The sequence below is a fragment of the Schistocerca serialis genome, chromosome 7, assembly GCF_023864345.2.
Source record: "Schistocerca serialis cubense isolate TAMUIC-IGC-003099 chromosome 7, iqSchSeri2.2, whole genome shotgun sequence".
NCBI classification, from domain to species: Eukaryota; Metazoa; Arthropoda; class Insecta; order Orthoptera; family Acrididae; genus Schistocerca; species Schistocerca serialis.
Genome location: NC_064644.1, coordinates 576,620,404 through 576,647,791, shown reverse-complemented (window position 1 = coordinate 576,647,791; position 27,388 = coordinate 576,620,404).

The following is a 27,388-nucleotide window of genomic DNA, read 5'->3' as shown; positions in this document are numbered from 1 at the left end:
AAATTCAGAGACTAATGAGTGTAACTGTCTTATGCTAAACTGGCTACACCATTAGAAGGTAGACGTGAAGCACAGGGAGTCAATTTGCATTTCCAAAAGGAAGAAGGCAGGGAACCATTATATTGTTTTCCGTCATATCAGTTTACCAGACTTCCGAATCACTTTCCACCAATGTTATAAGAAACAAGAAATAGCGCCTATGGCAGCGGAATCACTTCTGCAACGGAAAAATAGATTATGGTATCACTGGGGAAGTGGTGGAAGTTGCAAAATCTCCTGTGTGATCTGCGTTTGCCGACGGGGATACAAAAATTGTTGCTACTTAGTGAGTGAAGAATAATTCCATAATTTTGAAAATCAGATAAACGCACAATCTGAGGATGATTCTCGATGGAATCGCTAGTAGCAGCACACAAAAGGGGTTTACATTGGCGAGAGAGTTACGAAAGGCTTATTTCCTAGCTACATATTTCATGATTATGGCTAGTTTCACGAACTAGAAAAAAATACCCGTCTCTCTTTAGACCGGTATGCAGAATGCAGAGGGTTTCTCTGATGAACTGACCTGGAGAAAACTATTGTTCCATTTATGTTTTGACCACGAACCGGGAAGTTAAAGACTGCAAGATCTTGAAAAAGTTGAGACTTATACTAAATTTTTACGTATAGCGCAAGTGGCTGTATTGACAGTCCAAACAAGCCAGGAATGAATCTGTTTTCACTTACCCCCTTTCACAGCCTCCAAGAAAAGCTAAACTCCTTCGTCTTGTCTACAGTAAAACGTGCCACAGGACAATAATTTTGTGTACACCGATTTCTTCACTTGAATGATGTTATTAAATACTGAACGAACATATTCCCATCTGCCCAGACTCTGCTCAACGCTAAAAAGGAAAAGATACCAGAACGTGACAAAATATCAACATTAACATACCTACTGTGTTTCCACAGTAATCATAAAATACCACCTGGCACCGAAATTACTTACTGTAACTCTTCACTGCCCCCTTGACAACGCATTCACACTCACACGACTGAATCATGATTCACTTCAGAAGAAGTTTGTTACATACAGTCTTTCATTTGTGCCATAGTAATCTCGGGTACTTTAAAACTTTGGTATTCACTGCCTATGTTGCTTTGAGGTTCAGTGACGTTGTACATGGGCTTTCACAAACTGGTTATTTTACAGTAATATGAATTGGCCTTTTGTTCCATTCTTCCACTATAACAACACACAAAAAAATCATTCAAACTCATCTAATCACATTGTATAACTTATCTCTTACCACATTAGCTTCGTTACAGAGTGATTTCATCTTGCTAAGTATTTTATACATACTTATTTCAATCATAGAGTAAAACTAACCTTTTTTCAATGAAACAGGTCCTTGCACCTGAAACGGAAACGAAATAAAACAAAATAAAAAAATCCAATTTGAAAAAATATGTAAAAATCTACCAACCGGTTGCATGGCTTTTCTATAAACCTTAACCAGGTTTCGTCACCTCCAAGGGTGACTTCATCAGATGGTAAGGTAATTACCTAAAATGAATGTCAAATTAAATATCTTGTCTAATAAAAGTTATATTAATGTAAACGAGTGTAAAACAGATAGTACTTACATAAAGAACATATCGTCAAAGATGTACAGTGATTTAAGAGGTGAGTTGCTCAAGTCATACATTAAAATATAAGACATCATGTTCTTCAAAAAGTCAAACATTAAAGCATAAGTAACACCGGTGTGGTGTCAGGAGACTGACTGTGTGGCAACTAGTCACACATCCAAGTAAACGTAATGTAGAGCGCGCCACAGGCGGGCCACTAGTAACGTGAGCAAAACAATTTTGTATATTACACATTTTCTGGAGTAAATCATACGTATAGCCAATATAGCTTTTAACGAAAATAAATTTTACAAATTATTGAGTAACGTTTGTAAATGAGCTTCAAACGGGATAAAATAGTACAAAGTTCGCTACGTTTTACGTAGCACAGGTAGAAACAGAGTTAAATACGACTGGAATTACATAGGTTATGAAGAACATCAGTTCAGTATATGACACAAAATTTGAAAAGGAACTAGGGCACAGAGGTCATCTGGTGGGTTAGTAATGAGCGCAACGCAACAGAGGTAAAATAATGTTTCTGAAAAGGAGAGAACCTGGATTATGAGTATCATAAAACTGAGAACACTGGTTTAAAAGCATTAAAGAAATTTCTATTCTTCAACTGTACTAGTTATTCAACATGTCACCTTTATTTGGTGGGTGCCTGAAAATTTCAAGTTCTTCCAAGACATCAAGTTTTCTCCCTTTCTTTTGTCTATGCACAATTGTCATTTCGTTTAATTCTTTGGGGTTATGCCCTGTTATGAAAAGATGTTCTGCAAATGTTGAATTGTGCACATTAGTGCCTTTTTTGCCTAAAAGATGTTCTTTGTATCTTACGTTGAAAGCTCTGCCTGTCTGTCCAATATAAAATGCTGGACATGTATTACAGGAAATTTTATATACCCCTGACCACGTAAAGGTTCGTTTGAAGCTTTTAGATTATGAATTAAATTTTTTTGTAAATTATTATGTGTGGAGAAAGCAACCTTGCAGCCGTATTTTTTAGTTAACAGACGCTGAATCCTATACGACATGTTACCTAAAAAGGGTATTGAGATGTACTTTTTATCATTATTATTATTTTGACCAGTACCTAAAGTGGTGACTCTTTCTTTAGTTTTTTCTTTAAGGATGTTTTTCACTAGTGAGGGTTCATAGCCGTTATTAAATGCTATTGTCTTAATTACATCAATTTCTTTCTGCAGTTTCTCTGGTGATAAGGGAGTAACGACGGCACGGTGAATAGCTGAATGAAAGAAAGCTTTCTTATGAAAGAAAGCTTTCTTATGAGATTGAGGGTGTGTCGAGTCTGCAGGTACGGTACGATCAGTACTCGTGGGCTTTCGAAAAATGTCAAAAATTATTTAATTCTCTATTATCGCCAACTTCAGATCTAGGAAATTTAATTCGCGGCGTTCATTTTGTAACTCACACGTGAAACTAATTTTTTCATGGAGGTTATTTAACAAATTGAACAGTTGATCTACTCCTTCATTAGTGCCATTGTGTATAATCAAAATGTCATCTTCGTATCGCGAATAGGATAAAATACCTAATTCTGTAGAATTCTGAAGAATTTGTTCTTCGAGCGAATTGATGAAAATGTCAGCTAAAATTCCCGCTAGCGGATTACCTATTGCTAGGCCGTAAAGTTGTTTATACAGTTTGCCATTAAATTCGAAGTAGTTATATTTTACTACCAATGACAACAAACGTATGAGATCAGTAATCTGTTCGTCTGTTACATTTTTTTATAGGTACGAACGCTATTCTCCACAATTTCTACTGTATACAGGACCGGTACATTAGTGTAAAGGTTAGTAACGTCGAACGATATTAACTTTGTCTCCTGATTACATTCCAATTTTTTTATTTTATTAATCAGTGGTTGGCTATTCGTTATTGAATAATTATTCTGAATTACGTATGATTTTTTTAGTCTTGTCTTGAAGGAACCTGGCTAAATTGTGATATCAGCTACTAATGCTGTTTACTATTGGACGGATAGGGTGGTTTATATTATGTACTTTGAATTGAGAACGAAGTTTGGGAGTCTGGGGGTTCATGTTTATCAGCTGTTTCTTTCGAAAGAGCTTTAGCAAATGTTTAACCTCATTTACAGCACATCTAATTTCTTTTTGTAGACAGGGAGTAGGGTCCTCCTCTATTTCAGATACATTATTAGCCTCGAAAAATTCTAAGGTTTTGCAGATATATTCATTCTTACTAGGGACAATTACAGCACTGCCTTTGTCAGATTTAGTAACTGAGGCGTCATTGTGCTTTAACTTTGCATTGATACTTTTGATTAATTTAACATCTGAATTTTTAGAGGGCTTACAAGAAAAATTGTTTTTACTGAAAATATTAAAAGCATTGTGAGCTGCTCTGACTTGTTGAACACTTCCCATTTTTATATTATCTAGTCCAATCTTAAGATCTATAACTAGGTTTTCAATTTTCGTTAAAAGCTATATTGGCTATACGTATGATTCACTTCAGAAAATGTGTAATATACAAAATTATTTTGCTCACGCTACTAGGGCCCGCTTGTGGCGCGCCCTACATTACGTTTACTTGGATGTGTGACTAGTTGCCACACAGTCAGTCTCCTGACACCACACCAGTGTTACTTATGCTTTAATGTTTGACTTTTTGAAGAACATTATGTCTCATATTTTAATGTATGACTTGAGCAACTCAGCTCTTAAATCACTGTATATCTTTGACGATATGTTCTTCATGTAAGCACTATTTGTTTTACACTCGTTTACATTAATATAACTTTTATTAGATAGGATATTTAATCTGACATATTCATTTTAGTTCAGATCCTGGAACGCCATGCTCTTTGCCTCGCCTATCGCATCCGTCTCCCCCCTCCCCCCCCCCCCCCCCGCACGCAGATCCTGTATGACATCCTTCCCCCATCTCCTCCCTTTTCTTGAAAGGATACGGATCCTGTACACCTCCCACAAACTCGATCCTCCTCACCCGCTTGTCTCACCCATCCTCTCCCACCCCCGTCTGCTGCCGCACCTGTATTCCCACGTCCCACCCGGTCTCCATCTCTCCACACTCCTTACCCTCTCCCAAGGTGGCTTCCTCCAGCTCGCCCTCCCTGATGATGTCCTCCTCCCCTCCATCTACCCCTCCTATCAACTTTGATCCTCCCCTCCCACTTCCTGTGTCTTTTCCTTTGGGCACCCTCCCTCCCTTCTCTCTCCTTTTCTTCCCATCCCCCCTTCCTCCACCCCTCTTCCCCTGGGCTTCCCCTCCCCCTTCCTCTCTTCCTCCCTCCCCCCTATCTCCCCTGCCCTTGGCATCTCTGCTCTTCCCTCTCCCTCTCCCACCCGCCTCCTCTCTTGGCAGGTCCCCGAACTCGTACACGCTCAGTGGACATTCGCGCGCCAGAGATCATCGCCATCAGTGTATAGTGGGTGTGCCTTCGTTTTGTGTTTAGTGTTCTTTCGCCCCACTGTTCACCTGTGCCGTCGCAGTCGTCCGTGTTTTGTGCGCCGTGTCCTCAGGTTTTAGTGTTTTTTTCTTGTCCAGCGTGACCGGCTCCGTGTATATTGTTTTTCAGTGTCTGCAGTTTTTTCACCGCCATTTGTCTTGTATCATCTGTACCTCTATTATGGTTCAAATGGTTCTGAGCACTATGGGACTTAACTGCTGTGGTCATCAGTCCCCTAGAACTTAGAACTACTTAAACCTAACTAACCTAAGGACATCACACACATCCATGCCTGAGGCAGGATTCGAACCTGCGACCGTAGCGGTTACGCGATTCCAGACTGTAGCGCCTACCTCCATTATGTTTTATATTGTATCACTCTCGGCTGAAGAGCAGCGTATTATGCTGCTGACAGCCCACCTTTGTACAAGGTGTTTATAATAACAATGAAGACAAAAAAATTCATTTTAGGTTATTACCTTACCTTCTGATGAAGTCACCCTTGGAGGTGATGAAACCTGGTCAAGGTATATAGAAAACCTATGCAACCAGTTGGGAGATTTTTACATATTTTTCAAGTTTGTGTATACGGTTGCTACAAACGTCAGCCATGTTCAAAGTTGTAAAAAAATCCAAGATTCGTACGTAGATATATGTTCTCTTCTGATGACTTCTTGGATGTTAAAGTCGTAGGGTAAATGACGAATGGTTTGGGTAACTGGACTGCCGTTTGATCCATCTGCGACAAGGTTTTCAGTGCGTAGCGTTTTTGGAACCCGAGACACCGCATGGTAACCGATTTTTTTGAGGAACGTCCACCTTACTCACATGATAGTTCACGTGAAACAAATTAAATAAGTGTATATTATGTAGTATAAGATGTTATCTAATTTGTTTCATGTGAACTCTTTTCTCGGATCGCTAGGCAACAATTCAAGCAAATCGTATTAATTGAGTTTATTACAGTTGAGTTGAATTGACAATACTTAACTTTGCGTTTTCACAAAGGAGTGTCGCAAACAGATGGCGACACGCAAAAAATCGTTCGTAAGTCACTCCTGCAGCGTTCACAGGTCGGCTCGACTTCAACTCGGGCCACGGCCAGGCGGCGCGGCGCTTGTATTCTCTTAGTGTAGAGGCCGCTCCTGTCTTGGTGCCGTCCTAGAGAGGGGTTCGTCAGTGTACTAAACACCGAAATCTGGAGAATGTCGACTTTCACCGGTGAATGTCAATATTCACATAGTCGCTTAGTGCATGTCCGAAATATTTGCTGAATACCCTTATTTCTGACTTACATCGGCAAATGTTGACATTCATCATGCACTAATGGTGAATGTTGAAGATGGTGCAGATTTATATTTTTCTTCTCCGTAATTCAGTCGCTATAAAACGTCACAGGGGTGACATAACTTTTTCTCCTCTCTTTCTGAAAGGAATGACCAAGAATTTAAAATACATAGTACATTCTACACGAGAAAAGAAAATAATAGTTATACAAAAATTACTTACGTATGTGATTCAAATCTTATTTATTGCAACAACTTAAACTATTATGAAACTTTGAATTGCACAACAGTCTATTGCTTTTACAACTGCATTTATTTGTGGAACACTTCCTTTTGCAATGACAGCGTGTATAGCCTTGTCCCCCGCTTCTAGAATTAGCTGCAGCTGCTTCTCTCAGCAACATTTCTTGAAAAGAAATCTTATCTATGGAAAGTAGCTTTCCTTTACAAATTACGAACTGATTACGTGTTTAAAGTAGCTTGAGGGTACCATTTTTATTCGCCAGTTTATAGAAGTCGGAGTCTTTTATTCCTACAACAACCGCTAACACATTTCGGCTATCTGTACGACCACGGTCGACATCAGAGACTTGCATTCGTACGCTATCAACACTATGAGCAGGAGGAAATTGTTTTTGTGACGTTTGTAACATCTTTGTTGCTTGCAGTAGAAGATTTTCTTTCGCGGCCGCTCTTTTTGTGGAAATCAACTCGTGTTTTTCAGACAGAATTTGGTGTGAAGACGTTCTAGGTTGTAGGCCCTCTTCAATATTTTTCTTTGGAATATGGTTTTCGGAATGACCACAGCTCCAATATTTTTTTTGTAAGCATTAACAGTTTCTTCAAGCTGTTCTTCGCTATCAGAAGTATTGGCAATTTTTTTCGAGTTGTTCCTCAGTTTCAATATTTGCGATTTGTTCGCCAGGCAAAAAAGACGATGCTATGCCACTTTTTACTTTAACGCCAAATATGGCTTTATAAGGACTTTGGCGTATTCCTTCGTGGAAACTAGTGTTCTTGGCAAATTGAACAAAGGATAAACCATCTGATCATTTATTTGTATCGTTATCGTTCATCCATGCAGTTAGCATATTCTGACCCTTTCAACTGAACCTTCTGTTTGACTGTGACGCGGCTTTCCATGAACTATTTTAACGTCTTTCTACATAGCGCATATTTCGGAGATGACTTGACTACTAAATTCTCTACCATTATCTGATTCCAATATTGCTAGTGCACCAAATGTTGAAAATATTGAAAGAACGTGATGCGCTACTTCTTCAGCTCTTTTTGTTTTCAAAGGTCGTAGCTGGACAAACTTAGTTAAATGATCTTGATACACCATTATGAACTTATATTCGCCATCTCTGTTTGACTGCAGATGGACCAGATCAACTTGACCTCTTTAGTTTAATTCAGAACTAACCATTGGCTTCACAACAATACCTTTCTTAGGTGCACTGTGTTTCATTTGACACTGTTTGCATAAATTTAAATACAACATTACAATTTCATATGTAATATTTTTGTATTGAACTTGCAACTGTTTACGCATACGTTTTATTCCTCCGTAGCCTATTCTGATGTGAGTTTCATATAGTATACTGTACAATTCTTCATTGGTAACATAATACTGTATGTTCGTTTTCCCTGGTTTTAAATGGTACGATTAACTTTCTTTCATCATTAATTTTTAAAACCTCAAAACGTTTTAATCGTCTGTAATCCAAAGGTGTGTTGCATTTAATTTTAGCAGAAACCACTTCAAAAAGTATTTTAGAATACTTTTCTTGAGAAAAATAAAATTAATTGTCTTCTCGTTTACGCGCAATTAATGCATTGAACTTTTCAAGAAAAAGATCACGACTTACTGCAGTATCCATTTAGTACAAATTAGGGCATCGGAAAAAAATTAAGAAAGCGTTGCTCGCGTTATCAAACCTTGCATAAGACTGACAAAGCTGATTGACTCCGAACAGAACAAAGGATTTGGCGGGAGAGAGCCAGTCGCTTGTTTTTTGACTTCTGTTTTGGACCTCCACCAGAGCATATCAGTGATTGTCGACACACACCGGAGAGGCTCCGAATGTACAACAATGTAATGAAATATTCGATATTTCACCGACGTATTTGGTAGCCGGCCTGAGTGGCCGTGCGGTTCTAGACGCTATAGTCTGGAACCGCGAGACCGCTACGGTCGCAGGTTCGAATCCTGCCTCGGGCATGGATGTGTGTGATGTCCTTAGGTTAGTTAGGTTTAAGTAGTTCTAAGTTCTAGGGGACTGATGATCTCAGAAGTTGAGTGCCATAGTGCTCAGAGCCATTTTCGTATTTGGTATCTGTTGACATTCACCGATGAAAGTCGACATTCTCCAATTTCGGTCATTCACGGCAATAATATATATATATATATATATATATATATATATATATGTGTGTGTGTGTGTGTGTGTGTGTATGTTTGTGTGTATACTACGCTCACCTTTGTTCCTTTATTATACCGTCGTTCCATTCTCGATAATCTTAGGTTTAGGGTGTCTCGAGATTTCTCCTTTTGTGTTAATTCTAGAGCTTTTATTGAGAATAGATTCATTCCTTTCTCCACAAATTTCCTCAGTTCGCACTTGCGTAACTGTCTTTGTGAATTTCGCTTCCTATTTTTAAATATACACTCCTGGAAATGGAAAAAAGAACACATTGACACCGGTGTGTCAGACCCACCATACTTGCTCCGGACACTGCGAGAGGGCTGTACAAGCAATGATCACACGCGCGGCACAGCGGACACACCAGGAACCGCGGTGTTGGCCGTCGAATGGCGCTAGCTGCGTAGCATTTGTGCACCGCCGCCGTCAGTGTCAGCCAGTTTGCAGTGGCATACGGAGCTCCATCGCAGTCTTTAACACTGGTAGCATGCCGCAACAGCGTGGACGTGAACCGTATGTGCAGTTGACGGACTTTGAGCGAGGGCGTATAGTGGGCATGCGGGAGGCCGGGTGGACGTACCGCCGAATTGCTCAACACGTGGGGCGTGAGGTCTCCACAGTACATCGATGTTGTCGCCAGTGGTCGGCGGAAGGTGCACGTGCCCGTCGACCTGGGACCGGACCGCAGCGACGCACGGATGCACGCCAAGACCGTAGGCTCCTACGCAGTGCCGTAGGGGACCGCACCGCCACTTCCCAGCAAATTAGGGACACTGTTGCTCCTGGGGTATCGGCGAGGACCATTCACAACCGTCTCCATGAAGCTGGGCTACGGTCCCGCACACCGTTAGGCCGTCTTCCGCTCACGCCCCAACATCGTGCAGCCCGCCTCCAGTGGTGTCACGACAGGCGTGAATGGAGGGACGAATGGAGACGTGTCGTCTTCAGCGATGAGAGTCGCTTCTGCCTTGGTGCCAATGATGGTCGTATGCGTGTTTGGCGCCGTGCAGGTGAGCGCCACAATCAGGACTGCATACGACCGAGGCACACAGGGCCAACACCCGGTATCATGGTGTGGGGAGCGATCTCCTACACTGGCCGTACACCACTGGTGATCGTCGAGGGGACACTGAATAGTGCACGGTACATCCAAACCGTCATCGAACCCATCGTTCTACCATTCCTAGACCGGCAAGGGAACTTGCTGTTCCAACAGGACAATGCACGTCCGCATGTATCCCGTGCCACCCAACGTGCTCTAGAAGGTGTAAGTCAACTACCCTGGCCAGCAAGATCTCCGGATCTGTCCCCCATTGAGCATGTTTGGGACTGGATGAAGCGTCGTCTCACGCGGTCTGCACGTCCAGCACGAACGCTGGTCCAACTGAGGCGCCAGGTGGAAATGGCATGGCAAGCCGTTCCACAGGACTACATCCAGCATCTCTACGATCGTCTCCATGAGAGAATAGCAGCCTGCATTGCTGCGAAAGGTGGATATACACTGTACTAGTGCCGACATTGTGCATGCTCTGTTGCCTGTGTCTATGTGCCTGTGGGTCTGTCAGTGTGATCATGTGATGTATCTGACCCCAGGTATGTGTCAATAAAGTTTCCCCTTCCTGGGACAATGAATTCACGGTGTTCTTATTTCAATTTCCAGGAGTGTACGTTGTGCTTACGTCCGTTGGGCGGCAAGAACGTTCGCGCGTATATGAGTGCATTACGCGGTACGGTACCACAGCGCGTCAAGTAGTCTTTTTATCCACAACAAGTTGAGCAGTGTGGTATTCTTTTTACCCGTAAGTGTGTAACAAGCGTGGGTTTCCGGGTGCTTTCTTTCATCGTGGTTTCACGTGGACCAGGCTCCACCGCATCCAGAGAAGAGTAGCAAGGTTCTTGGAAAAGTAGGAGTCCCTTTCTTACTATTAGATTCCAGTAATTAACACAGCTTAATGTTTATTTGCATGGGCCATGCTGCCATTAGGTACTTTGGCTGGTCATCGTTGCAAGTCCGGAACAACTTTTCCTACAGAATGTGAAGAGAACTTCCTTAAACCACAGTTTTCGTTTCGCTATATTTGCACTACTCGAATGAAGTCACTCAGTTTATACTATTTTTTTAAAAAATTTGACTTTATAATAATCTTCCTTCATACCGCCCTCACTCATAAGCACAATCATTAGTTGTTCGGGGACATCACGAGCGGCAGGGTCATTTATTTACTATTTATTATTTACAAGACAGTTATTTGAGACGTTGCTCCCTCTGAGTATTATTCAAGCCAGAACGGATTACATGAGACTGCGTCCTACATGCAGCAGCTACATTGCATGAGTGTCTGAAGAAGAGGAATACTGTCCAGCAGATAATGGCTATGCAGCACAGTGATATCAAGATGCATTCTGCAAGTCAGGCAGACCAATGCGGTTGTAACTGCCTGTCATTTTTGAAATTCACAGTCAGTTTTCCACGTCACAAGAGACGTCTACCTCTGATACAGAGGGCTAAGCAACTGGTCTAGTTCACAATTATGCCGCCATAGGAGTCTGGAATTATCAGTAACGAATATTAATACAGGATCCGATCACATTGGGGATGTAAGGTGGGCCCAACGGCTCTGGGGCCTCAGTTGTAATCAGCATGAAGTGCCAGCCGAGACCGTCCAGTGTTGCCCAGCTGCAGCAACGGCAGGAGAACAGGAAGTAGCCACAGAAGAGTAAGTATCCCTTGTTGATGTCTGTGTTTACTGTCATGTGAGGGAGATGAAGTCTTTGTGCTTCTGTTATCGCTATTCACTCCATGTGGAAAGTTACACATCCAGTTATCTACAGCAGCCCACCATTACAAACTTGTTTTGTCTACAGATGTTCCTATCCATTGTGTTGGAAAGACTGAAAAGATGGCTGCCTTGTGTTACAGCTATGTTTAGGAACATTGCAGAGTATCTCCATACGAACAGTGTGCCTGTAGATAATTTTGAACAGTGGGTCAATATGGTTCCAACGGAAACCAATGTACTGCCAATAAGTTTGAGAGAAGTACATGCTGAATTCTGTGCTTACTAACAGGCTTTATTTTCTGTATTCTGTACCGGTGTTAGGATAAAGAAAGAAGCTCTTGATGTAGTGCATCATGTGTCGAATTACTGAATAAAATTGTTTACGAACATTTATGTGTTTATTTCTTACGTCTCATTATACCGCAAATACTAAAGCTGTTGCTACAAATATTTTCACTGAAAATATGAAACAGCTTTAAGTTATGTCATTTCACTAAATTCTCCGTAAAAATCCGCTGCACGACAGTACCTGACATAGTATGCATCATGGGAATTCGTAGTTTTCATTATTTTTCATAAAATCTCATTGCAAGACAGTACCTGTCGTAGTCGGTATCATAGCAAGGTGGGTGAAGCATTAAAACTTTGTTGTAAACGACTGGAGCTGTGATAGCGTGCAGGAAGACTGAAAGAAGAATACCGTACTGCTTCCCAGCAGCACAGTGTAATAACACAAGTCTGCAACTAAAAAACTGCATAGGATTTTTTAACATTTTCTTATAGACTTTGGCATCTCAAAAACAGGAAAAATATTCCAAAAATTCTATCGCATAGGTTTTTATGTATATTGCAGTATTTATGTTCATTAGTAATAAAGCTATGTGCTTTTTTAATTTAATCATTATTAAAAATTATATCAATTATAATTGATAAAATAAACTTAAATTTAAAAAAATTACATGCTAACTATTCTTTGGTATCACTTGCAGGTTTTTCCGTGAACTCCTGGGCGCCAGAAGCAAATACAAACAATCTTATTGTTCAGTTTTATCGGGTTGCGACAAGTCGAATGAGGATCTGTATGTCGCATGAAATGAAGAGAAACTCTCGGTAGACATATTGCTATTCAAGTGAAGAGTGCTGTTGTTTCTGTCTTGTCATGGCTAGAAGAGGTTGTGTTATTTCTCCAAACAGTTTTTCTTATGTCTGTGGTGAATACACTATAAAAGTCAGAAACATGTGATTTTGTGGTTGAAAGTTTATTTTGCTTACTTTAAATTAAAACTTGGTGATCAAGATAAACCATTAGTCCCGTATAAGGTGTGTAGAAGATGTGAAGAAGATCTTCGTTTGTGGTTTAAGGGTAAGAAAAATGCATTTTGATCTGGAATTCCTATGATACGGCGTGAGCAGAAAAACCATACCACTGATTGCTACTTCTGTTCAGTTGACGTAAAGGGATTCAATCCTAACCGTGACTCAGCTATACGTCCAGTGCCCATAGCTCTGAAATACCTATTCCACAGCCAACTTCCAGTTTGTATGAATATCCGAGTGAGTTGGATGACGAAGTTACATTACCTCCTCAGGGTGAATCAAGCTCAGTTTTGTCTTCAGACGAAGATGAAAGGCCTCAACTATTTTCTCAAAGTGAGCTCAATGATCTAGTAAGAGATTTATGTCTTTCAAAAGACACAGCTGAACTGTCAGGTTCCAGATTAAAAAATAAAAACCTTTTATCATCTGGCACCTCATTTTCATGGTACAGATATCGAGAAAAAGAATTTACCCAGTTTTTCTCAAGAGAATGAAATTTAGATTTTTGCAATGATGTGGGAGGACTCACGCATTGCTTTGATATGCAGTATGACTCATCCGAATGGCACCTCTTTCTTGATTCATCCAAAACTAGTATTAAAGTAGTATTATTGCACAATTGAAATAAATTTGCATCGCTTCCGATGGGACATTCTGTGCGTATGGACGAAAACTATAACGATTTGGCCACTATCCTGCAAAAAAATAAATATCAGGACCATCAATGGATGGTTTGTGGGGACTTCAAAATCCTCACGATGCTTTTGGGTCAGCAGGCAGGCTATACTAAACACCCATGCTTCTTATGCTTGTGGGATAGTAGAGCCAGAGAACAGCACTGGACTAAAAGTGATTGGCCACGCTGAGAAACTTTTAAACTTGGAGACAAAAATGTTATCAATACTACTTTGGTACCACCAGAAAAGGTTTTGTTGCCCACTCTCCATATCAAATTGGGGTTGATGAAACAATATATAAAATCGCTACAAAAGGATGGAGGCTGTTTTAAATATCTATGTACAAAATTTTCGAAGCTGTCAGAAGCAAAGTTGAAAGAGTGTGTTTTACTGGCCCCGAGATAAGAAAACTTTTAACTGACACCCTCTTTGTGGAAAGTATGAATGAGAAGGAAAAAGAAACTTGGGTATCGTTCAAGTACTCCGTCTTCAGGCCACAAGTGGCCTACCGGGACCATCCGACCACCGTGACATCTTCTGAGGAGGATAGGAGGGGCGTGGGGTCTGCTCTCCCGGTCGTTATGATGGTATTCTTGACCTAAGCCGCTACTATTCGGTCGAGTAGCTCCTCAATTGGCATCACGAGGCTGAGTGCACCCCGAAAAATGGCAACAGCGCACGGCGGCTGGATGGTCACCCATCCAAGTGTCGGCCACGCCCAACAGCTCTTAACTTCGGTGATCTCACAGGAACCGGTGTATCCACTGCGGCAAGGCCGTTGCCTTATCGTTCAAGGGTGTAGTGCAAAGGGAAATAGTAAGGATCCTGACTACAAAACCATTGTTCAACGGATGCTAGCAGCATAGAAGCTCAAGGCTGCAAGATGAACTTGAAGGTTCACTTTTTACACTCCCACATAGACATTTTTCCTGAAAACCTGGGAGCTTACAGTGAAGAACAGGGGGAGCGGTTTCACCGGGATGTTCGTGATATCGAGAGACGGTACCAAGGAAGAAGGGATGTCACTATGGTTCCTGACTAATGTTGGATGCTTAAGCGGGAAACTAAAGAAGGAAATTCAAAAAGGATTTGGCGAAGTATCAAAAAAGAAGAAAAGCTTTCATAAACAACATGAATAAGTATAACATTGTTACTATATGTCCCAAAATAACGTTTCATTGGTTGTAAAAAATATTATGTTTGATAATTTTGAATAAACGAGTGCTTTTACCAATTTTTTGTGTTTGAATTTGCAAAAAACCTTATGAGATAGAAAGAAATGGACATCACTTCTGAAATCGAGGCAATCTAAAACATATGATTCAGTAAAAATATCTCATGCAGCTGCCAAAAATATTTTTTGCAGACCTGTGTAATTGTAGGTCCATCCAACTTTGCAAGACAAATGTTCTCGTGTCCCTGCTAACACATCCAGATGGAATCTGCTTTGAGCACGTATGTGTATTTTGAAAAACCTAATTCAGTCCAAATACCAGCTATTATAGCAGATGCTGCAAGGTGTTGATGGAGTGACATACAAGACATAAAGTCTGAGCAGTGATATCCCTCTACCAGAAAAAGTAAAGGAAAACACAGTGTTAAATTTGACGATGTTGCTGTAGAAAACTAAGATCAAATTCGACGATATTTCCGTTTAGGTTTCCATGTGGCTCTTGATGTATTTTATCTGAGTCAGACGTATTCCAGAATCCCAAAACAACTGGTGAGGGATAATGCAAACCTACTCACGGCATCCAAATAGCACAATCTGAATCTAAAACACATGCACCAGGCTTATGTAGTAACCGATTTGTTGTTCAATAATTTTTTAAGGATATGTGCAGATTGCTGGAATCACTCACAGTATGGGTTTCTCGTTATTGATAAAAAAAAGAAAACTAAATGATGGCCGATATAGACAGAACTTCCAGGAGTTCCTATAAGCTTCTTCATCTCCTGGTACCTACTGCAACTTACATCCTTCTGAATCTGTTGAGTGTATTCATCTCTTGGTCTCCCTCTACGAATTTTACCCTCCACGCTGCCCTCCAATACTAAACTGGTGATCCCTTGATGCCTCAGAACATGTCCTACCAACCGATCACTTCTTCTGCTCAAGTTGTGCCACAAATTACTTTTCTCCCCAATTCCATTCAACACCTCCTCATTAGTTATGTGATCTATCCATCTAATCTTCAGCATTCTTCTGCAGCACCACCTTTCGAAAGGTATTATTCTCTTCTTGTCCAAACTACTTATCGCCCATGTTTCACTTCCATACATGGCTATACTCCATACAAATACTTTCAGGAACGACTTCCTGACACTTAAATCTATACGCGATGTTAACAAATTTCTCTTCTTCAGAAACACTTTCTTGCCATTGCCAGTTTACATTTTATATCCTCTCTACTTCGACCATAATCAGTTATTTTGCTCTCCAAATATCAAAACTCATCTACTACTTTAAGTGTCTCGTTTCCTATTTTAATTCTTTCAGCATCACCCGACTTAATTCGACTATATTCCATTATGCTCGTTTTGCTTTTGTTGATGTTCATTTCATATCTTCCCTTCAAGACACTGTCCATTCCATTCAACTACTCTTCCAGTCCTTTGCTGTCTCTGACGGAATTACAATGTCATCGGAAAACCTCAAGGTTTTTATTTCTTCTCCATAGATTTTAATCCCTACTCCAAATTTTTCTTTTGTTTCCTTTACCGCTTGCTCAATAAACAGGTTGAACAACATCGGGGATAGGCTACAACCATGTCTTACTCCATTCTTAACCACTGCTTGCCTTTCATGCCGCTCGGTTCTTATAACTGTCATCTGGTTTTTGTATAAATTGTAAATAGCCTTTCTCTCCTTGTATTTGACCCCTGCCACCTTCAGAATTTGACAGAGAGTATTCCTGTCAAAGCTTTCCCTAAGTTTACAAATGCTTGATCTATCTTCTGAGATCTTAATCTATCCTCTAAGATAAGTCGTAGAGTCAGTATTGCCTGGCGTGTGTCAAGATTTCTACGGAATCCAAACTGATCTTCTCAGCTTCTATCAGTTTTTCCATTCGTCTGTAAAGATATCGCGTTAGTATTTTGCAGCCGTAACTTATTAAACTGATCTTTAGGTAATTTTTATATCTGTAAACACCTGCTTTCTTTGGGTCTGGAATTATTATACTCTTCTTGAAGTCTGAGGATATTTCCCCTGTCTCATACATCTTGCCCAGTTTTGTCAAGGCTGACTCTCCCAAGGTTGTCTGTAGTTCTACTCCCGGAGCCTTTTTTCTACTTAGGTCTTTCAGTGCTCTGTCAAACTCTTCAAGCAGTATCATATCTCCCATTTCATCTTCATCTACATCCTCTTCCATTTCCATAATATTGTCCTCAAGTACCTCGCCCTTGTATAGACTCTTTATATACTCCTTCCACCTTTCTGCTTTCCCTACTTTGCTTATAATACGGTTTCCATCTGAGCTCTTGATATTCATACAAGTGGTTCTCTTTTCTCCAAAGATCTCTTTAATTTTCCTATAGGCAGTATCTATCTTACCCCTAGTGAGATAAGCCTCTACATCCTTACATTTGTCCACTAGCCATGCCAGCTTAGCCATTTTGCACTTCCTGTCGATCTCATTTTTGAGACGTTTGTATTCCTTTTTGCCTGCTTCATAAACTGCATTTTTTCAATTAAATTCAATATATCCTCTGCTACTCAAGGATTTCTACTAGCCCTCGTATTTTTACCTACTTGATCCTCTGCTCCCTTCACTACTTCATCCCTCGAAGCTACTCATTCCTTTTCTACTGTATTTCTTTCCCCCATTCCTGTCAATCGTTCCCTAATGCTGTCCCTGAAACTCTCTACAACTTCTGGTTCTGTTAGTTTGTTCATATCCCATCTCTTGAAATTTCCACCTTTTGCAGTTTCTTCAGTTTTAATCTACAGTTCACAACCAATAGATTGTGGTCAGAGTCCACATCTGCACCTGGAAATGTCTTACAATTTAAAACCTGGTTCCTAAATCTCTGTCTTACCATTATATAATCTAACCGAAACCTTCCAGTATCTCCACGCCTCTTCCATGTACACAACCTTCTTTCATGATTCTTGTACCAAATGTTAGTTATGATTAAGTTATGCTCTGTGCAAAATTCTACCAGGCGGATTCCTCTTTCATTTCTTACCTCCATTCCATATTCACATACTATATTTCCTTCTCTTCCTTTTCCTACTGTCGAATTCCAGTCACCCATGACTATTAAATTTTCGTCTCCCTTCACCATCTGAATAATTTGTTTTATCTCATCATACATTTCATCAATTTCTTCGTCATCTGCAGAGCTAGTTGGCATATAAACTTGTACTACTGTGGTGGGCGTGGGCTTCGTGTGTATCTTGGACACAATAATGCGTTCGCTATGCTGCTTGTAGTAGCTCACCCGCACTCCTATTTTCTTGTTCATTATTAAACCTACTACTCCATTACCCCTATTTGATTTTGTATTTATAACCCTGTATTCACCTGACCAGAAGTCTTGTTACTTCTGCCACCGAACTTCACGAATTGCTACTATATCTAACTTTAACCTATCCATTTCCCTTTTTAAATTTTCTAACCTACCTATCCGATTAAGGGATCTGACATTCCACGCTCCGACGCCCTCTTGAGTAGTCCCCGCCCGGAGATCCGAATGGGGGACTATTTAACCTCCGGAATATTTTACCCAAAAGAACGCCATCATCATTTGACCATACAGTAAAGCGGCATGCCTTCGGGAAAAATAACGGCTGTAGTTTTCCCTGGCTTTCAGCCATTCGCAGTACCAGCACAGAAAGGCCAGATTAGTCAGTCATCCAGACTGTTGCCCCTGCAACTACTGAAAAGGCTGCTATCCCTCTTCAGGAACCACACATTTGTCTGGCCTCAACAGATACCTCTGCGTTGTTGTCCATATATATATATATATATATATATATATATATATATATATATATATATATGTATATATATATATATATATATAGCTATGGAAAGAGGTGTGTACATCAGTATACGCATCACCATGGATAAACTCGCTCGCATGCCAGGTGCTCAGCCTTATAGGATGGGTGTTCGTAGGCAAAACATTCGCTTTTAAGAGACGGGAATATAAAGTTGGAGTCGTGTGCAAGGAACTAGAGACGTATTGTCATATTATGAACAACACACTGAGTGATGAGGTTAATGGAATTGAAGTGAAAGTAGGCGGCTTAACTGACGGGAAGATAGCTGTTACCGAGAAGGGGGAGCGGCATAAGAAGAAGAAGAGCGGATTATGAAACCTCACACTGCACAGAATTTCGATTAGTGTAGAACGAGATGTCGATTAAACACAGTCTTCGAGACACAGAAAGCTTTCGAGAGAAGTTATGGTTGCTCGGGTTAGGGTATTTGAAATAGGAGAAGACACTGTGAGAAACCTTTAAACTAGTTACTGGATGTCTCAACGAACTCTTAGCAAAATTCCACAACGACGACAATGACGCTATTGCCGATTTCATCAACCATCACAGCGATGCTTGGATAGATAAAACATTTTTTATGTCAGTGGTGAAAAACCATACATGTTGGGCACGCAGCCTGTAACTTTAAGTGAAAAGAACAATACAGATCGGCAATAGACAGTTTCAAAGAACACCCAGTTTACTGAACCTTATTTTCCTAAGACCCACAAAAACTGTAAATTATTCGCCTAAAGATCTGGAAATGTATCGTGAAATATTTCTTTTGTCTGATCTGCATAAGAATGCAAAAAGCCAAAGCAATGTGAAATACAATTAGATTGTAAAACCGGTACTGGATGGTGAAAAAAAAAAAAGAAAACAGTGGTGATGGTATTGACATTCAGTATAAAACAGTGAGCAATCTACTCCCGCAGTATATATTAAGACGACCCCAATGATCTAATAGATGGGCTACGACTCCACATGGCATCAGCTGCCGTTGGTAATACAGTTCATTAGAATGAAGTTGTTTCAGTAATTTCTGAGCTTAGAGAGAGAGAGGTATTATCGAATAAGTATGGAGACTGTAGTTCCAGAATTGCACAAACCAGCACGCAAAACATTCCATCGAAGATATGTTATGATCAAAGGTTTGGACGACCTGTGGCAGGCAGATGTTGTTGACATGATGGGGTATTCATGTGTGGATAACGGATTCGGTTATACTGAAATGATGATTAATACTTATTCTAAATTTACCTGGTCGTTACCTGTGAAAGTGAAAAACAGGGAAGGATCTTGTTCACGTGTTTGAGCGACTGCTGCAAATGGTGACGAATCGAAACGCAGACATCCATTCAGGCAGATAACGGCGGCGAGTTTTACAATAGACATTTCAATATTGTGATAGAGCGGAGTGGAATACATCACTATTCGACATGCACCCACCTCAAACAAGCATAGTGGAAGTCGTGAACAGAACAATGAAAGCACAGATGTGGATGTGATTCAATCTACGCGGCTCACACAAATGGACTGATATCCTCCCACAAATAATTGCATAGTATAATCGAACCAAACATTTCACAATAAAAATGAGACCAATCGATGTTTTTGATAATAAAATTCTAGATACAGTATACAATCGTGTTAAAATGCTAGATACACGAAAACAGCAATGTAATGCAGGTGATCTAGTATGTATTTCAAAACACAAGACAGCATTTAAGAGGTCGTACATGCCTAACTGGTCAACCGACATATTCACAGTATCCAGACTACAAAGAACGAATCCTAGAACCTACCTCTTAAGGGACAGCAGTGGTACTGAAATTGCAGGATGATTTTAGACAGAAAAGTTACAGAAGAGCTTGGAACCGGATGTGTATCTCGTAGAGCGGATCAAACAGCGTCGTGTGGCTAGAGCGTTATTTAAATGGTTTCGTTTTTCCGCATCACAGAACAGCTCGATATACGCTGACGATTTGCTACATAACAGGGTGTGCAGACCACAACGATCTCAGTAGCATAGCATGCATGATAAGATGCGCATTAGAGGAGGAGGTGGTATTCTCAACAAACTACGAATCGAATTACAAATTTCCGGATATAACTACTGTGGACTTGGAAAGAAACTTCAAAATCGATTGGCACGCCGTGATGAGCGGATAAATCTGCTCGAGGAAGCGTGTATGGAACACGACATCGCATACGCCGCAAATAATGATCGTCACACCACCGATCAAATTTTAGCTGATAAGAGCTAAGACAATATGTCCAAGAAGAGATATTTGTGTAGGTCAAGGCACTGCAGCATTTGCAGTTGAAAAACGATGCGTGGTAAAGTTAAGTGTGGGGGAGTTCAGCCAAGTTATGAGCTCTGCACGTAGGTATCTAAGGAAGAAGATAGGAAATGTCGTGTGGCTAGGGCCTCCCGTCGGGTAGACCGTTCGCCTGGTGCAGGTCTTTCGATTTGACGCCACTTCGGCGACCTGCGTGTCGAGGAAGAAGATGAAAACCAAAGGGTGCATGAAAAACTGTATCCTGACAGCGTTGTAAGTAGCTAAAAGCGCCCTGAAGCAGAAAGAGGCGAGAAAAAAGGATTGTTTAAACCACCGAAGGTTCTATCAATACCCAAGACGTCGGGTGGAACTATCTCCTTTCTCTTAGCGGCGGGTTCACTGTCTAGGGGTGCCGCGGCTATTGTCAGGACGGTCAAGAACTCACAAAACTCTCAGGAGCAGCTGCAAGAGGCACGAAGACATCACCGAATGACGGAGGCAGCAGCCATCGGAAAAGGTCTATACTTGAAACCATAAAAGAAAGGACCAGTTATCTTCATAAACGAAAGAAAAGAAAAATCCTTTAGCACTCCTACCAGACAGGGCGCTTACAAATAACGATATGCTTAAGTTTGTTAAGAAGAAATTCAACATTCCTCGATTCCGAGATGTGCTTATGCAGAATACGTTACTAAAGACTGTGTGGAAATCAGGAGAATACGGAACTGTGAATATGGATATAGCAGGAGGACCCAGAACGCACTGGGTAGCACATGTTAAAAAAAGAAATGAAAGTGAACATCTTCTATTTCGACTCATTCGGCGACCTGAAGCCTCCAGAAGAATTACAGCGATAGTTCACAGGCATAAGATGCGTTCTACAATTTTCGACGCTATCAAAACTTTGATACATTCTTGTATGGTCATCTATGCGTCATGTTTTTCTAGACGTTTACGAATGATGTATAAAGTCGGGTATTAAGCATCCATTCACCAGCTGACATTTAGATACAATGTTGTTCACTCTGATTTTAAAAGAACGAGCGTCTGTACTACGTGCGAATTACTTCCCATCAGTTGATTTAAGCATTGGAGATTGGAATATCGCGCTGGTTGGACTGGAGACATACACCATCATCTCAAATATCATAGAGGAAAACAATAAACTACATCTGGAAATTAATGGTAGAAACGAAACTGGGAAAACAGAACCTGCTGCATAAGATAGTGACGATTTAAATGAAGTTTTAAAACAGTCTTGAAAAGGGAATGAACTCCGCGCTAACATCAGCACCCTTAAATCTGAAATAAGGACGCTTAATGCATCGATTGACTTCAAGCAGAGAGGTTCAATTGGCCCACACTGGGTGTCACTAAAGGACAGGTTTTGAAGACGGATCCTAGTAAATTTTAGAAATCTAATCAGATAGTTGATATTTTCCCTGTCAGCACAATCGGTTTTGAGTGTAAGGTTCTTTCAGTTTACGGATTTTTCCCATCAGTTCGAACAGGATATAAGATTACTGAGACTCCTACCAATGCTGTATACCTTCCAGTGACAGTTCAGACATGGGACAATCTGGAGCTGCGTATTGTGGACCAGAACAATCATCTTGTTGACTTTAGTGGTCAGGAAATCATGGTACGACTACATTTAAGACACGATGGACATAAGGTATAAAAACCAGCGTTCGAAGCACACAGCGCAGCACTTCGCAGCAGAACCGCATGGTGATAACAAGAGCGAACTATGTTTCTTAAATCAGTAGAGTTGAAACCTCGCAACGATGTCATTGCTCGATATATCTCATCCATCGAATACGATGATCGTATCATACGCCAGTAATACTTCTCGCACAAATCTTACACTTCGACGACATTTAACAAGAACGATGAAATTAGGATTGTAATTCAGCACCAAGATGTTTTAACTCTTCCATACAGGAGTTTCATACATTTGGATGGATCATTTAAGAAAAAGGATGGCAGACATAGAATGGGATCAAAGCCTACACATAATACTTTGGCATTCCTGTTCCAGGAAATACGATAAGAAATTAATGGAGTAGAGACTGATCGTACACGTAATGTTGGCATAGCATCAACCCTTAAAACGTACGTCTCAGCATTAACCTTGGATCTAAATAGGTTACAAAATGCAGGATGGTTCACAGACGAGCCTGTGGGCAGAACAGCAGAAGGAGTACAGCCGATTTACTGCATGCATACCTCTAAAAATGTTTATGGGGTACATGGAGCGAATTATTATGAATGCTAAACAGGAACTTATTCTGGGACGGAGTGCAACAAACAACAACTTATACATTCAAGGAGGTCAAGAGGAGAATCAGATCATCATCGATAAAATTATATTGAAAATGCCACACTTCACTGCGTTAGACGGGCGCGTTTGAAGCTTTTAAAAGTCCTGAATACCGGTATATATCTACCATTAACTTTCTGTTCATTGGAGGTTTTTGAGTATCCGGTGCTACTGACAGCGAGCAGACAAAAATGGGCTATTAAAACCTTCGTGCAGCTGGAAACACCGAGATTCACCACACTTGTATTTCAGACCAATAGACGATAGATTTAACAACTGAGTTCACCGTATTTGACAACTATAGTTTCACTATTGCCAGAGTCTACTTGAATTCAGAATTCTATCCGTATAACAGTTTACTGCTACAGTAGGACCAGAATTTACACAGTCCGTGCTTCTTACTATGAAAGTGTTAGAGAGGAAGGATACCTACTCAGTCCAAGGAAATTCAAGGAGCTGGCAGCATTCTTCGTAATAGACTTTTCTAAGCAGGACCAATAGCTGTATGAATAGAATTTGAATCACCCTCAAACTTCCCACAACACACTACAGCGTATGCTCTAGTTCTGTATGACCGTCTGATTGACTATTGCCCACTTACTAGTGTTGTGCAGCGTACTGTATAGATGGCCAAGTGCTGTGGCATACACAGTGACAACTTACAATGTGATCGTCTGTATGGCGATTGCACACTCTAACCTTGTATACCAGTAACACAACCAGTTTGTAGTTGCAACACTTCTTTATTGATTACACATACACATGAATTCATCAGCAGTAATAATGGATTAACAACATTTGCATATCAAGGCCCTATCCACAATTGGTATTTAAAAATGCACAAAAATGAGTATAAAGAATTGTAGAGCACAGAAACAGATTCAGATATATAGTCATTTAAAAATGTTATACAGGAATGTAATGGAAGTAGTAACTTAAATTAGCTTGCAAACAGGAGGTATTTCATTCTTGCGACAGCCATACTACAATATGACCAAATCTTAAATTACTTTAAATATGGAACTTTGGTATAGGCACAACCAGGGTACAATTTGCCCTTTGCGTGTGCTTATATTTATAAATTTACTGACTTCTTTTTATTATATATACGAAGACAGTAGCTTTTCCCTGGAATAAATGATGACTAATTGAAAACCTCAGCTGCCGACAGGTGTTGTTGATATACCTCGATGTGGACAGCTGAAAATGTGTGCCCCGACCGGGACTCGAACCAGGGATCTACTGCTTACATGGCAGACGCTCTATCCAACTGAGCCACCGAGGACACAGATGAATAGCGCGACTGCAGGGACTTATCCCTTGCACGCTTCCCATGAGACTCACATTCCCAACTGTCCACAATTTTACATATGTATTGTACCTTATAGACATTTGCCCAACCACTCATTACTCGCGCACGCTTTGGCGGTTCCCGTAGGAGTTTGGGCAACCTGATCAAAGATGGAAGTAAGAATCGATATCACCTGGCGCCAGAAACCCACCGGCTCAATCGTCGTTGCCGACACTCAAGGTTTCTATGATGATGGGTGTAGACAATTCATATTTAAAGATATTGTATTCTTAGCATAAGCAGAAGTTGCTGGTATAATACAGACATTCTCATTGCATCAGGGAGGCCTTTCAAGGATGTGAATTGTGCTAAAAAAAAGTTGTTAACACGTTTCGTTCACGGACTTCACAGGGACGATCGTGGTACACCTTGTAAAGAAATGATATCGTCAGTTCGGATATTCCATCATACTGTGACCATCATCTACGTCCAAGGCGAGGAGAAGATCACATGGATGCAGCGAATTTTCAAGTTTGCATCTATTCAAGACCTGGAATTCTACAGGTGCCCCGATATACATGAGCTCAAGAAGAAGAAGATGTGTGGAAATAGTGTTGTGTGTGCTTATGAAAATGTAAAATTGCTTTTAAGTGGGATTAATGAAAAAAATGAATTTTTTACCTCACATTCTTTTTTTTTTTTCTTTTACGTAGCTCCTACTTAGATAGTATGTAGCTTTGCCCACATCTTGTGTCTGTGGCTTTGTTCAAGCACAGGAGATATAATTTCGCACATGTGTGATTTATGTCTTTGGAACCTGACAGGACCACGTGCCGCCTGTTCCCAAAAACCAATATGTGCAGCACGATAGGTGAAACCGCATGTTCCTGCTGCTAAGAAGGCGAGTCGTTCGTTTGTTGTATATTTTTACTAGCTTCAGCAGGAAGATACCTGTGTAGCTACTAGATTATTTTTATAATTTCTTGCGTGTTCGACTGCCTACTAGGCAAAAGCTTTTATTTTAATAACAGTGTAGTGTACCATACCGCCGTTGCTATTGGCCCTTATATCGACCCTCGGATCGTACAGGCTTTTGTTTGTTTTGGTTAGTGTCGCTCAGTGTAGTTTAGAGAGCCTTTCGAATTCCTGCTGCTAATAAGCCGAGTACACCGTTCGTTTGTTGTATATTTTTACGAGCTTCAAATAGGAGCGACTGCAGTAATGGATAGCAACTGTGAGCTTCATGCTCCATTGGCTTCCGTCACACAGGAGACTGCTGCCAAGGGGCATCACTGTGGGGGGTCGGACGTAGGGACACGAGAGACGTCGAGCACGCCACATGTGTCCCCCGTTCGGTCCACTGCTGTGGCTGCCCCGGGTACTGCCTGCACTGTGGTTGACCCCTCGCCTGTGGTCGAGTGGGAGACCATTCCAAAGACTGTCAGGCAGCAAAAAACTTTCCGAGGGGCCGAGCGTAGGGTCTCCCTGGTTCGTTTGACTAACAGGTTTCTGGCGTTATCTGCGGCTGACGGTGTCTCTGAGCCGGATGCAATCGTCCATCCAGAGGAAGCTTCTCAGTCCGCAAGGTCTGGGCGTTCACAGAGCTGGGAGCTCCAACATTAGGCGCGCTAGTGGGGCCCCTTAGGAACATGGCTGTCAAGAAAGGGAAGGAAGCCAGAGTGCACTCCGTGTGCATAGAGGGGGAGTCATTCCGGATGTGGAAACACTGCTTCCGGACGCCATGAAGAGTACAGGGTGCAGCCAGCTGCAGGTAGTGGCTCATGTCGGTACCAGTAACATATGTCGCTGTGGATAAGAGGAGATTCTCTCTGGTTTGGGCGGCTAGCGGATATGATAGACTGCCAGTCTTGCTTGCGAGATTAAAGCGACGCTCACCATCTGTAGCATGGTCGATAGAACCGACTGTGGTCCTTTGGTGCAGAGCCGAGTGGAGGTTCTGAATCAGAGGCTCAGGCGGTTCTATGACCGTGTAGGCTGTAGATCCCTTGACTTGCGACTTAATAGGTAAGGAGTCCACTACACACAGGAAGCGGCTACACGGGTAGAGGGGGCCGTGTGAAAGCGACTGGGAAGTGCTTTAGATTAGAGGGCCTCAGGGAACCACAGAAAGGGCGTCCGACTAAAAGGGAGCAGGTAAAACACAGAAAGCTAGTTGTAGAAACGATCGGTATTGTAAATTGTCGTACCTGTGTTGGGAAAGAACGAGAGTTCCAAACCCTAATAGAAAGCACTGAAGCTCAAACAGTGTTCAGAAAGGATAGATTAAATACAATTGGGGGTGCAGTATTTACTGCTGTCAGAAGTAGTTTGCCTTGTAGTGAAATTAAAGTAGGTAGTTCCTGCGAAATGGTATGGTTAGAGGTTATACTTGACAATCGGACTAAACTATTAATTGGATCATTTTACTGACCATCAGACTCAGAAGATATAGTCGCTGAATAGTTCAAAGAAAACCTGAGTCTCATTTCAAATAGGTACCCCACTCATAGAATTATAGTCGGTGGTGACTTTGATCTACCCTCGATATGCTGGAAAAATTACACATTTAAAGCCCGCGGCAGGCATAAAACATCATTCGAAATAGTACTGAATGCTTTCTTAGAAAATTATTTCGAAGAATTAGTTCATGAGCCCACTCGAAGCATAAATGGTTGCGAAAGCATACTTGACCTCTTAGCAACAAATAATCTTGGACAAATAGTGAGTATCGTGACGAATACAGGGATTAGCGACCACAAGGCAGTTGCTGCTAGGCTGAATATCGTAACTCCTACAACCATCAAAAAGAAACCGAAAGTATATCTATTTAAAAAAAGCTGATAAAAATACTCTTAACGCCTTTTTAAGAGACAGTCTGCACTCCTTCCGATCTGATCATGTAAGCGTAGAAAAGTTGTGGAATGATTTCAAAGAGATAGTGT